The sequence below is a fragment of the Camelus ferus genome, chromosome 19 (genome assembly GCF_009834535.1).
Source record: "Camelus ferus isolate YT-003-E chromosome 19, BCGSAC_Cfer_1.0, whole genome shotgun sequence".
NCBI classification, from domain to species: domain Eukaryota; kingdom Metazoa; phylum Chordata; class Mammalia; order Artiodactyla; family Camelidae; genus Camelus; species Camelus ferus.
Genome location: NC_045714.1, coordinates 21966719 through 21980168, shown reverse-complemented (window position 1 = coordinate 21980168; position 13450 = coordinate 21966719). Strand labels below are relative to the sequence as shown.

General features: G+C 39.1%; 1 protein-coding gene across 3 annotated transcripts in view; it reads left to right on the top strand.

Annotated features, from left to right (window-relative positions):
- The window catches only part of MACROD2 (mono-ADP ribosylhydrolase 2), a 1866240-nt gene that overhangs the window by 1407157 nt on the left and 445633 nt on the right, over positions 1-13450 (top strand). The gene's annotated exons all lie outside the window — the stretch shown is intronic.

Sequence of the window (13450 nt, the reverse complement as noted above, 5' to 3'; positions counted from 1 at the left end):
AGCCTGTGGATTTGGCATCCAGAGCCATTTTTTAGCAGATGTCCTGTGCATTTCAGGGTTTGAATTCTTTGCATCCTATTTGCTGACAAATGGCCTCACACATAAGTACTTCAAAAAGTGAAGATGGCTTGTCCTTTCTGCACTGTACAAATTCTACTGTGGCTGTATCACCTGATATTTCCCTATTCTTGTCTTTGTTTGTTTGTTTTGTTTCTTTTTTTTTTTTTTTAATGGAGGTACGGGGGATTGAACCCAGGACCTTGTGCATGCTAAGCATATGCTGTACCACTGAGCTATACCACCTCCCCCTTCCCTATTCCTGCCTTTAATTCTGGCTTATTTCCTTGTCCTCTGACCCTTTCCTTGACTGTAGTCACCAAAGTACCTTGAACTATGCTCCAACTTAGGACCAACTCCTGGAGCATTTGGTCTCAAATACATTCCTGAATGGTTTTCTCCCTGGGACCAGACCCTCTAAGCATCTCTGATCAGCTGTTCCTCTATTGGACCCAGGCCATAGGACTAGAACCTGCCCCTTGCTCTTCCGTATCTGCCCTGGCACTGATACTGGCCACTTTGCTGCCGTGACTGCCTCAGTGGCTCCAGCTTGTTGCTTCAGCTTTTCCATTGATCCAAAAACATCACAGTGTTGGGCCATTTCCAGGTGTGTTACTGTCAGCTCATGAAGAGGAAGTGTTTGGCTGCTAAGGGAGGAGGGAGCTCCTGGTACCTCTTACGTTTTTCCTCCAGACCTCTCATCACAGTCCCTCTTCCATATTTGATCGGGAATTGGATGCTTCCTTCCCACTGGAATCCCACAAAGAGTCATAAGGACAGGGATCCTGGTTGCACTTGCCGTATTTCTCTGGCACCAAGTAGAGTTCCTGGCACAGTGTGGGCAGCCAACAACTATTCAGCCTCTAGGTATCAGACATTCCTTTTATAACAGCATCCAGTATGGGCAGAACACCATTCCCAACAGGAAAAATGACACAACTCAAAGAAGTGATTTACATCAGCATCAGGCTTATGAGGTATTAGGGTGTGATTCAGACCCTCATGGTCCTCAAACCTTCCACAGGAATGCACCCAAAGCAATCGGATGCAGAACTGTCAGTGTGATGAGGTCAACCCAATTTGATTGTTCTTGTGCATCCGCATCCATCATTGAAATGCTCTTGTTACTCACAGCACTCACTAACCGGCGAAATTCCATGTGAAATCACTCTGGCAAAGTGTCAATGATAGTCAACTCACATCAAAAGCAGTTTGGGTAGGCTAACTACCCTTTCATAGTTCTTATTTGTGTCATGGCCATTAGCCTCTCGTCTCTATAGACCTAAATCTCCCTTGCTCAAGCAGGACTCCAGATGGCTGGGTACCTCTTAGAGGGTGGTCAGGAGTGCTTGGAGGTCTCCACTAAACATCCGGCTGCCACCAGTGAGCATCAGGGCCAACCTAAGAAGAAGAATATTTGTGGCAAGTTAGCGAGTGAAGCCGGGAAGTAAACAAGGGACTGATGAAGAAGAATTTTGCTTTAAATGTTCAAAAAGAGAAAATATATATTTTAAAAGAAGGTTGTATATCATTAATATAAGCTCCACAAAAGCTAGGACTATGGTTTTGGGATCTGTCTTTAGAGAGTCTGTCCTTCAGGGCTATCTAGTGAGATTTCTTTAATAAGTATATCAGATACTGAAGTGGATACCAAAAAAAAAAAAAAAAAAAAAAAAAACAAAGTTTGTATCCTTCAGTCCCTGACCATAAGCTAGACAAGAAAAGCTAGTTGGGACAAAAAAAAAAAGGCTAGTTGTGCCAAAAAACATCTGATCTCGTGAAAGAATTAGATGACAATGACAAAGTGACATCCAATTTGGCACCACCATAAATAGTAGAGGTATACCATAAGTCCTTCTCAAGATTTGGAGAATGAAGAGAATATTGGGGGCTAAATTGTTCAGGAAAGGCTTTATGGAGGCAGTGCAGAAAACTCACACAATGAAAGGTCTGAAAAGGCAGGACTGCAAGGGAGGCATTAAAGTCGGGGTGGGGACAGGAGTGGGGCTGGAGTGTGGTATGAAAAATCAGATGAGAACAATCGTGTATATTTATACAACAGTAACAATTCCACCTTCGCTGGGTAGAGCATCATTGTTAAATGCCTGATGGAGAAAATGAGAGAAAGTTTACATATTCACTATTTAATAGGCAGTGGATTCAGCTGAATCCATTTTCACTAAACCATCCAAAGTCGGATCCCTTCCCGATCCCTAGGTTGTTGCAGCCATTTCTCCCCCTACATCACCTAAACAGCACCACCCTCACCTTTCTGCCTGTAAACCTTCAGTGACTGCCGGTGTCCATCTGATCTGAGTTTCATCAGTACATGACTTTCCAGTAGTATACTGTCCAGTGTTACCACCATCCCTCAGTTCCTCCCTGGAGGCTATTCAGATGTTGAGCAAATACCTCTCCAGTGGTTTTCCAAGAGGCAAAACCAGACACTTGATATTCCCCACATAGAAGTCCAAGAAAAGGGTTTGAAACTGGCACAGCTGCTCTGGAAACCTCATGGATTTCATCTCCCTTTTCCTTCTCCCCCTGGGAACTTCTTTTTCTCCATTATCTCTGGATCACTTGTCAACACTCGACCAACTACATCCTCAATTCATGCAGTTTGTTTGTTGTCTACCTCGTTTCACTAAAAAGTATTATGAGGACAAGGACTTTTGATGATTTAGTTCACTTCTATGTCTCCAGTACCTAGAACAGTTCCTGGCACGCAGGAAGTGTTGAGCAAATATTGGTAGAATGAATAATGTAGAACTGTAGTTCTCAGCCAGAAAGCTTTGCCCTCTGGGAGCATTTGGAACTGTCTGGAGACAGTTTTGATTGTGAGTGGTGGGAGTGGGGGGTGGGTAGAGCTACTGACATCCTATACTGCACACAGGACAGCCTCTCACAGAGAGAATTGTCTGGCCCCAAATGTCAGTAGTGCTGAGGCTGAGAAACCCTGGAGCACAGAGTCCTCCAGTGTTCTGCCAGGAGGACTGGCTTCCGTCTCTCCTGCGGTTGCCTCTGGTGCATCTTCTAGATTGACTTTTTCTGCCTCATCTCCTAGTCACACATTCTTGTTGGCTTTTTGTCATCCAGAAATTGAAACCTCTCATTTGTTCCCTTTGTATTCCTTTCCTGCCATTTTATTGTGGTTTTCTGAAGGAGAAGAGGCAGATGCCCATGGTCAGCTGCCATCTTGAACTCAAAATTCTGTTATCTTTATCTTGTGTAAGTGTCATATTCTGTCTGAAGTCTTCAGTATGACTCTAGACAATATGCTATTCTCTCTTCTCTGAATTCTTAGAATCTTTACGAAAAGTTTGGGCCATTAGGGTATTGTATTAGCTAGAACTGCTAGTTTAAAAGGAACCTCAAATACTAAGAAGTGTGAAGTTTGTGTCTCTAATGTAACAGCTAGGTCAATGTCAGTAGGCTGGCTCTGCTCTGCTTGATTATTGAGCTGTCAGGCTCCTTCCATCTTGTTACTCTGCCATTCTCAGAACACTGCTCTCAGCCAGCATGGAGAAGATCTGGAAGCAGACAGATCTGTTTTCCTGCTGGAGGGAAGGGGAGAGAGATGCAGTCCTGAGTAGCATTTTCTTTTAAATTGTGCTGCATCGTACGTGTGTATACTGTGCATACACGTGTGTGTGCACATTTGCCTCTGTGTTTGTGTTAACAGTAGTTATTTTTGAGAGGTAGGATTATAAGTCATTTTTAATTTTCATTATTTTGCTCTTCTGTATTTTTCAATATTTTACACTGAGTGTATGTGATATGTACCCATAGGCCACTTTAGATATTTGTTAAAACATTATTAAATGGAAACTCTATGTAAAGCTCTGCCAAGGAGAGGAGAGTATTACTAAATGGAAAAGAGGTAGCATTTCTTTTCAATAAGAAAAAGCCCAGCAACTATAAATACAAGCCCCCCCCCCAAAAAAAAGACCATGTTTGGGATTTTAAGTGGGTTAGAAAATTCACTATCTCTTAAAATATATCTTAAACTGTAATGTTTACATCTATACATTATTACTCTTGAAAAAGTGAATCATGTCAATCAGGCATTTGGCACTACCGAGTTAAAACCTCTAGCTTGACTCGCTCCCCCAGCCTCCCAACCTTGTGACCTATGATTTTGCCCTTCAGCAAATGGTAGTTGAGTTGAGAAGCCTGGAGAAGAGAAGCAAAAATACAACAGGAAGTGGACATAGAAAAGATAGCAGAGAAATAAAGACAAGAGTGTGTATTCAGAGAGGTGTGAAGATTAATAACAATGGTCTAAGTCAGCAAGTGGAAGAAATTAGAGAAAGGATGTGCAAAATTTATCAGCACAGAAAGAGCTGGGTTAGTAAATAAGGCTTATCTTTGAAGAGGTAAAAAATAAGATGAAGTAATTGGCAGTAAGCCTGAGTTAACTGACCTGAAAAGTTTCACTTCTTACCTGTCAGTTACCATATTTTAGCCCTTCCTTGACCACGTGTAGAATTAGCTGTTGTTCCTCTCCTTCTTTGGCAGGTATGAAAGTTGAACTAAGGCTCTGGGTGGATAAATGGGAGCTCATCCTAAGAGCACAGCTGAGATCCATTTGATGACAAGGACAGGAAAACTTTGGGCTATGGTTAAGTCAGCATATTATAAATCAATTCTAAGATGCTGACGCTTGAAAGATGGGATTGTTTTCAAGGGTTTCTTTGGGTTTAATGTCATAATCTAAGATTATTCTAGCATAACTGTTGAGTAACATAAATAGTATATACATTTTTATAAGCTACATTTTCTTATTAAAATTGTATGAACATTTTTGCTTCCGTATGCATGTAAAGATCTCTCATTTTTCATATTTATATAATATTCCAATAAATGAATGTTCCAGGCAATATACTTCTGACAAGAGTAGCCAGGTTGGGAATCAGGATATATATTTGTTGGAGAAAAAAAACTATTTTTCACTTGTTAAGGACTGAATGTTTGTGTTCCTCCCAAATCTAGAGTTGAAGTCTTTACCCCTAATGTGATGGTATTAGGATCTGGGGCCTTTGGGAGGTAATTAGATCATGAGGGTGGAGCCCTCCTGAATGGGATTAGTGCCCTTATTAGGGGGACTCCAGAGAAGTCTCCTTCTGCCATGTGGGGACACAACAAGAAGCTGGGAGTCTGCAACCTGGAAGAGGGTTTTCTCCAGAACCCGGCCAGGCTGGCACCCTCATCTCAGATGTCCAGCCTCCAGAACTGAGAAATTTCTGTTGTTTATAAGCCATTCAGTCTGTGATAAGTTTGTTACAGCAGCTTAAATGAACTAAGCACTATTTATTAGTTTATTTTTATCCTTAGATATCTTTTAATGAAGCAAAATATTCCTTATGGTTTGGTTGTCCTAGCTGATAAATTCTAAGTTTAAAAAATAACTTTGCTTCATGCAGATTGCTGAAGAAGTTGTTCATCAACGATCAATTAAAACTTACATTTTCAATACTAAGAATTAAAAATAGAGCAAGTGTTATTATCATTTATTGGCAAAAGTGGCAAAGGGATATTCAAATAAATACAAATAAATGCATTTGTTGACTTTGTCCACATAGGAATATGAAAATAATTAGTGTTCTAAATAAGAAAACCAGAATATTACATACTCTGTCCCATTCGTATCACATTATATTTTGCTATTCCCAGAACTATTTTAAAGATTATGTGACTTAATTCTTTTTTATCTTTTTCACTTTTTTCTCTTCTCCCCTCGCTTATTAGAAAAATCTTCAAACATAAAAGTTGAAAGAATAGAACAATGAACACCTGTGTAACCTCCAAGATTCAACAGCTGTTACACTTAAGAAAATAAAATCTTCTTTGTTGTAGGAATACATAAATTGCTGAAATAGAAAAAAAACCTAAACAGCAATATAGTACAACTTTTAATTTCTGCATCATATTATTAATATTGGTTTGCTACATTTTAATATCTTTGAAGAATCAGAACAAAATCTAGGTTGGAAAAAACACTCATAGACCCAGATGGAGTAAGTGCCCAGCACAATGTTTCTTATGTTACTATTCTTTCTCTCTTCTTCTTCTCTTTTCTCTTTCCTTTTAAGTCACCTTTATATTTTTGTCTGCCACAAGAATAAAATTTAGCACAATAATTGTTTACTGAAGAATTTTTTAATTTAAATGAGTATTGGTTACATGCAAAAGATCAATCAATTGCATTCAATAATAAGAGAGTCTATTGTCTTTGTGGTGGATTTGCCTTGTGTTACATGGAGTATATACTTCATGAATACATAAATAAAATCCATGTGTCCTTTACAAATTACTAATTCATTCTGTTCCTTGGAAATAAATCACCACCACTGATATGCATTGAATACTGAAAGCTTTTTTGTTCTCATAGACTTGAGTGAATTTAGTTCTGCATAGTAAAAACTTAGCAACTGTATTAAGTTGGTATTAATTTACCAGCAAGTGACATTTTAATTAAACATTTCAAAGGAGCCAGGTCTAGGGTTGCCAGATAAAATATAGGATGTCCAGTCAAATTTGAATTTCAGATGAGTAACGAATAATTATTTTAATGAAAGTACGTCCCATGCAATATTTGGGACATACTTATGCAAAAATCATTATTCATTGTTCATCTGAGATTCAAATTTAACTGGACATCCTATATTTTTCTTTGCTAAATCTGGCAACCCTAGAATAACATAGCATGTAAAATGTTTAGTTATTCAGTCTATTGCTTGATTCAATTTTTTTGTCATTTTAATTTTTGCCAGTCTCATGATTAAGGCAAAATATTTTGCAAGTTTTAGCTACCTGTTTGATATGTTGAAAAAACAATCTTGGCACCATTGCTGAGAAAGATAGCAAAGTGAGTTGTTTTATTTTTTTTTTTAAGTATTCAACCATATACAATATTTTAATTTTATTTTTTACACTTTGATTACAGCTTTTCTTCTAAGTGCAAATTCATAATGCTCAATAAGAAAAACAAACAGAAATCAAAACAAACCAAAAAAGCACACCTAAGAAAAAAAGCACATCTAAAGAACACAGAAAGCCACAAAGGCACTACCTTATACTAAATTATTACCTTCCAAACTCAGCTTCTTTTCTGAGAAAACATTGGCCAAGATCTTGGGAAATCTTTCTTCTAGTTCTGGCTTTGTTCACATGAACTCTCTGGTCTGGGCATGTATCTGAACCCCTCAAAGGACTTTCTGTTCTCCTATGTGAATTAAAGGGGGTTGAAAGACTGGTATCTAAGGATGTTTCCAGACCTGAGGTTATAGTAGCCCATGATTTCAGCTTCAAGTTCCTGGACAATCATTATGTAGCCATAGTACTCATGTAGCCTGTTCTTGGTTGGCTAATTTTTGTTTGCTTCTTTTTTAAATTGTACTATTTCTGGGTCTTCATTATTTATTCAGATGGATTTCAGATTCACCTTTAATGGGTGTAATGATGTCATTCATGCAAAGCAATGATTCAAAATTAAATCCAAAGGAAATCTCTTACCAGTGTCCACATTAAGATGCTGAGTGTATCCTTTAAATGAAGTCAGCATTTCTCCCTAAGGATTTTGAGGATCATTCTAAAACTTTAATGGTGGAACAAAATGGCATTTTCCTTGGCAGAAACAATCTTGGTGGATCACTTGTAGACCAGCCTTTTTAAGAGAAATGTACATAGATCATGATAATTTCAGGCATTAAAACAATTTTACATGAGATAAATGCTTTCTGTATATGTAATATATAAACATATTTCAGTGCCCCCCCCCAGTTTTTCCCATTTCTATGAATTGAATAAGTGCAGTTTTGATAATTTAGTTACTATTTTTAAAAAGAAAGAAAAATCTTAGTGATAATTCATTCTACTCTTTTTTTATTTTCTTTGAGAAGAAACTCAGTCCTAATGTAGTTGGATGAGTGCACAGGGGAAGTCAGTTGGAAAGGGAAGGAAAGGGAATAAGTGACAGGTACTTTGCAGATTTGGCTCATGTGTTATCACAACCACACTGTGCACTAGGGAAGCCCTGGGATTTCTGCAGAGAGGGCGACTGGAGGGGATGGTGTGGCTGTGGGTGAGAAAGGAACTTGTCGGCAGTGCAGCTTGGGGGAAGGACTGAGCAGGAGACTTGAAGCTGTATTTGCATTTTCAGATTCACCCTTTCTACTTAGATTGTTAGGTGCCTTGAGGAGAGAGCGGCTTAGCTGCCAGAAAGGATCCGATGGAAATTGTGGATGGGGCTAAATCTTTCCCAAGCCACTTTCTGACTCTGGCACTATGTGGGAGGTGAGAACTTATTTTTTTCCCCCTCGAATGTACAGATGATAACTCTGAGGGTAAAAAAGCATTTCATTGATTTGCCAGAGGTTACAGAGTCAGGTCTATGAAACAAGAAGATGGATTTTGCATTATACCATATGCAGATGGAAACAACATGGCCTTATCAACTTTGAAACACTTCCTGACACGAGACACTGAGCTGCAGAACCACACGTGACTGTGTTTGTTGCATGTAGACACACTTCTTTATAACATAGCAATTCAAATTAAGTTTCTTCAAACTCATTCTGAAAAATACATAGCTAAAATTATGCCTGTATATGCAAATTAATTGGTAGAAGAAAATAAAGCACGATAAAGCCAATTACATGAAGTAAACTGAGTTACTTATTTTAAAATACCCAGATCCACCCAGTTCCATTGGTTGGTTTTAAAATAGCACAATGTTTGACAGGATTCAAACTTCTTCTCCTGAGAGCACTCTTCTATATGAATGTATTCAGTTCTCCCTTCCTTATAGGCTTCTTTCTTGCCTGCACAGAAGTAGTATACACCCATATTTTTTTTTTTTGACTTGGAGTTTTTTTTTTTTTTTTTTAATAATCAAAGGAAGTCTCAAAAGGTTGTGATAGGGTGGTAGACGTGAAGTCTGATATGTAAGTTTACCAGTTTCAACCACATAATCGGTCAAAATCCCACTATATAAGTGTTGTAACCAATGGTATAATTTTTAGTGAATAAATGGATTTTATGTCAGATCAGACTATCTGATCAGGTCAGATTTGATGTAAGACGGTGGTAGAGCAAACACAGACACAGGAAATTCGAAACATGTTATATCCTCAACTCCATTGCCAACTGGCTTGTGACCTTGGTTGTATCACTTAAATTCTCTAAGGTGTGTTATATCTGTGCTTTAAATATTTTGCCAAATCTAAATTCTACCATTCTTTGATAGGCTTTATTAAACTAGACATTTCCATGCCAATATTTTGAATAATTTATGTTTTCAGTGGCTCCTATGAACAATGTAAAGCTTACACGATTGGTTCTCAAAATGTGGTTTGGGAACCTTATTAGAAATGTAAATTGTCAGGCCCCACCTCAGACTTGCTGAATCAGAAACTCTAAAGACAGGGCCAGAAAACCTGTGTTTTAACAGTCCCTCTAAGCAATGGAGAATCGCCGTTTTACATTAGAAAATTGAAGAGCTATTTCAAAGAAAAGGGCTGTTCCCAGATTTTTAGACTGTGACTCCCCACAACTCAGTCTCTACCTTGTCTGCTTCCGTGGGGAACCTCTGAACAGAAGAGAGTGAGGCCAGTAGATGATCATGCAGACGAGCAAAGAGCGCAGGTCCTGCTCCTGTTTCCTGACAGGACAACTTTCCAATCTTGGGACTCCGGCATCGGGGGTTTCCACCTCCCCGGATCTGTTTTCAGAATGGATGTTCCTCTAAGTATTTCAAATACATTTGTATTCAGTCATTATGGATGAGAAGAAAATTGGCAACCAGAAAATAAGGAAAGCATCCCTTTGAAAAACCTATTGGCGAATATCTGGCAGGCTCGGGGGGCAGCACAGGTACGCCATCTCAAAAAGTAAGATGTGAAGGGATGTCCCCTGAAGAGTAAGAGTGACTGGACTGGAATTGAAGCGGTAATTTGAGGCATCACAGTCGACACCGAAGGTCAGGGCATTCTCTTTATTCTTGCAATGACAAAGGGCAATAAACCTGCTGCAGGCAGCAGCGTCCATGTAGTCTTGCCAGCCTTCCATGTGACACTATTTCCTCTCATCAACACTTCTGATTTCCAGAGGCTGGACTCTAATAAACAGCCTCAGCAGGTACACAGATAAATATATTTGCCCCAGACAGAAGAGGTTTCGAGCCGGCAGCTGTTGATAAAGACTTGTCATCCCGGGTTTTGTCTTTGACCAGAAGGCCTTTGCACGGAGATGGTGAAATTCTTGTTATCACTTCCGCATGGGTTGTCTTCTTGGCACAAAGGAAGAGACTGAGGGGCCATGATCATTCCTCAACTACTCAGACAAAGGAAGACGGACTCCATTATTCCAAGGGCACTGGGGATTGAATGTCTTCAGAAGCATTTGAGAAAGAAGGAAGCTAAATATTAAAAGGTCTCCGAATTGATTAAAAAGTGAGATCAGAAGCAAAGCTAGGGTATTCTTGCATGTATCACGTGCGTTAATTATGCCGCTATCTTTGGTTTGCAGAATAGGTTTTTACAAAGAGCGCAGTGACCATGTGGCATGCTGAAAATGCCCATTATTAATATGGATTAAGAAACAAAAGGGAAATCACCAAGCAATGGGTTATGCCCATCAAAAGATTTGTTGATGAAATGAAATTTATTCTTTATTCATACTCTAACAACTCTTGAATAATTATTTCTAGTGATGCTCTGGGTTCATTTCCAATGGTCCAGGGCATCTATGTGGTCCTGCCCACCCTGAGACATGCCTCTCTCCTCTTAGTATTGTTTTTTAAATAAAATTTGATAAAAAGAAACCAGTGAAAGCAACCTTTGTTTATTTCTTTCAATGGATTCTTCTTAGAGTGGCCAGCAAAGGATGCATATTGTCACTACCACTTATCCCTGTGACCCCGAAACACGCTGCGTCCACTGTCCTCCTCTGAGATACCCAAAGGCCCTGAGATTCCTGACGCACTTGGCCTTCACATGATTTGCTCACTGACCAGGAACAGTCCTTTCACTTAGCCTGGGAAATTCCTCTCATTCTTCATGTGGAAGCTCATATAACTCTTGTTCTGGGAATCCTACCCCTGTCTTCCAAGCTGGTTCATGACCCCGTCTTATGCTTTCAAAGCATCTTCTAGTTTTGCCTTAGAGTGACTCTGTGATTAATGACTGCCTTTCAACATAGGGCCCATTATTTGCTCATCAGTGTATCCCTAGCACTTGGCAGAATGTCCCCCTCCCTTATGATGAACAAAAACGGCCATCAAATGTTTGAACAGGGAATGATATGGTGGGTTATGTTTTAGAAGTACCCTTGTAGTCAATTTTGAGGTCAAGTTGGAGAGTAGTACAATTAATTATTGGGATTTCGTGTAGGGAACCATTGGAGTCGTCTAGGGAAGAAAAAGAAAATAAAGCTATTTAAGCTACTCATTTCGTCTTCCATTCACTCATTTATCGAGCACCCGCAATGTACATGTCGGACACTCTGCTGGATGCTGAGGCTATCACAGACTCTAACTGGAAAGTGGGAAGGAAGAGATGGGTTCCCAAGGCACTTTAGGGGTAGGATCAACAGGACCCACAGAGCAGTTTTTGACATGGGAGAAGGAATTCAGGAGAAGCAGAAGGTTTTTAGCTCAGTGACGATATAGAGGGTGATTCTACTAACTCCATTTTAGGACTTCAGGGAAAACAGCAAGTCAGGACAAAAGGTAGTGTGCTCAATTTTGACCATTTTGAGTTAGAGATGCTTATTAGATTTGCAGGTGAGTGAACTGATACAGTGACAGTTTTTGGAATGAGACTTCACGTCAGTGATGAGCATCTGGTTGATGGTGAGTGTTGCCCTATCAAGACTGGGAGGATAGCACAGCCCACTTAAAAATATAAAAGGGTAGTTTTCTTAAACCAATGCTTTTTCCCTTGGCCTTTAGAATGTGCACATTTTGAATGAATGAATAGAAACAATTGAATTTTTTGGTAGAGAAATGTTGAAGAAATATATTTCATGGATAATGTAGCTTGAAAACAGAACAGTCATAAGAGAATAAACAACTGAGTATTCTTACTGAGTGGCGACAGATTAAATTGATATTTCCGATTCTACTGCATTTTTGTGCTAATTGTAGGCCCGAGAATACATATTATATCAAACATTTATATTTTATGTAATACAAATATGTTGTACAAAAATATAAATTATAAAATATAAATCATGAAACATATAAAATATAAGTTATATAAAATACTTTTGCTATTTTAAATACACAATAGAACATTTTATTCTATTTTTGACCTTATTTTGTTCTTAATATAGAACTCTTGAATTTTTCCCTTTGAGGCAATCATTAGGAATATATGCAACCAACAAATCCAGTGAGAAATGTGTCTTTTGCAGCAAGCTTCAGAATCTCAAGAGATCTAGGAAAGGCATGAAACTCTAACCAGATAAATCCATGGTATATTGCATGAGCCAAATGCTTTCTCCAAAATGAGAAAGATTCAAATCAGAGCCAAAGAGGAGCATGTGGGGCTTCAGCTGGCTGTGGGAGGACCCAGGTGTGCAGCAGCACCGTGGATGCACACGGGATTATCTAAGAACATCTTGCCAGCTCGTTAATATCACGTGAAACTTCAGCCAAGTGTGCAGCAATATTGAAACATCCCAACTCTGGTATTGCTTTCCCAGTGTCTTTTCTAGATATTGCTTTTCTAGCTATTGGTTTTTGTTCAATAAATTTTTATTTTCAATATTGGAGTAGAATTTAATCAACTCAGGTTTGACTGGAGAAATTTTTACTGACTTGTTGGTTACACGAGGCATTTTTCCCCCCACTGGGTTATCCAGCATGTTCAGTGGCTCATATTTTAATAAGATGAAATTTTTATTTTACACATTCACTCAATAAACACCTATTTAAAAACTGCTCCATGGTGAGCACTGGGCTAGACTTTAAGTAGAAGGGATGAAGTGATGATGAGAGGGTTATAGCTGAAAGGGAATTCCACCTGGAGGGCACATGAGGAAGAACTGGTAAAAATGTAGGACAGCAGAAAGAATGAGTGTTCAGATTCTGGCAAACAGCTCAGCAGGACTGGATGCAGGACCTGGAATATTACTTGAATATGGGGGAGTGTCATGATGGAGTGAATGTTTGGCCAGGACTGAATCATGACCAGCCTTGAATGCTATGCTAAAGAGTTGGGATATCTAAAGGTCATTAGGAGATGTATCCTGTGGTGTGGAGGGGTTGGCATGATCAGATTTGCATGAGTTACATGATCAGATTTGCAGTTTACCAAAAATGACCCTGGCTACAGTATGAAGGAGGCATAATGGGAGGTAAGGCAAGGAATCAGAAGAGAAGGCATGTTAG